General features: G+C 78.1%; 1 long non-coding RNA gene across 1 annotated transcript in view; it reads right to left on the reverse strand.

Moving 5' to 3' along the window:
* Window positions 1–13: 13 nt before the first annotated feature.
* The window catches only part of LOC118159776, a 674-nt gene continuing 418 nt past the window's right edge, over window positions 14–269 (reverse strand). Inside the window, exon 2 of the long non-coding RNA XR_004747246.1 lies at window positions 14–257. This is a non-coding gene — a long non-coding RNA (uncharacterized LOC118159776). The remainder of the gene's footprint in view (window positions 258–269) is intronic.

A 269-nucleotide genomic window follows, 5' to 3' on the forward strand; every position in this document is an offset into this window, starting at 1 on the left:
CCCCCCCCATGCGCCGGGCTCGCTGCACGCCCCCCTCGGGGGTCTCTTTATTGCTCCTCCCCGAGCCCCCCAGGAGCGGGGGCGGCGTCGGGGGGCAGGGGGGGCCCCGGGGGGGCGGCGGCGCCGTAGTGGCGGTGCCGCAGGACGTGGCACAGCCAGGCCACCAGCTGCCAGTACTCGGCGAAGGAGATGCGCCGGTCCCCGTTGGCGTCCAGCAGCGCGAAGATGGCGGCCACGGCCTCGGGGTGCCCCGTGTCCTGCGGGGGGGG

This window comes from Oxyura jamaicensis, unplaced genomic scaffold, assembly GCF_011077185.1.
Source record: "Oxyura jamaicensis isolate SHBP4307 breed ruddy duck unplaced genomic scaffold, BPBGC_Ojam_1.0 oxyUn_random_OJ72012, whole genome shotgun sequence".
In the NCBI taxonomy this organism is placed as follows: domain Eukaryota; kingdom Metazoa; phylum Chordata; class Aves; order Anseriformes; family Anatidae; genus Oxyura; species Oxyura jamaicensis.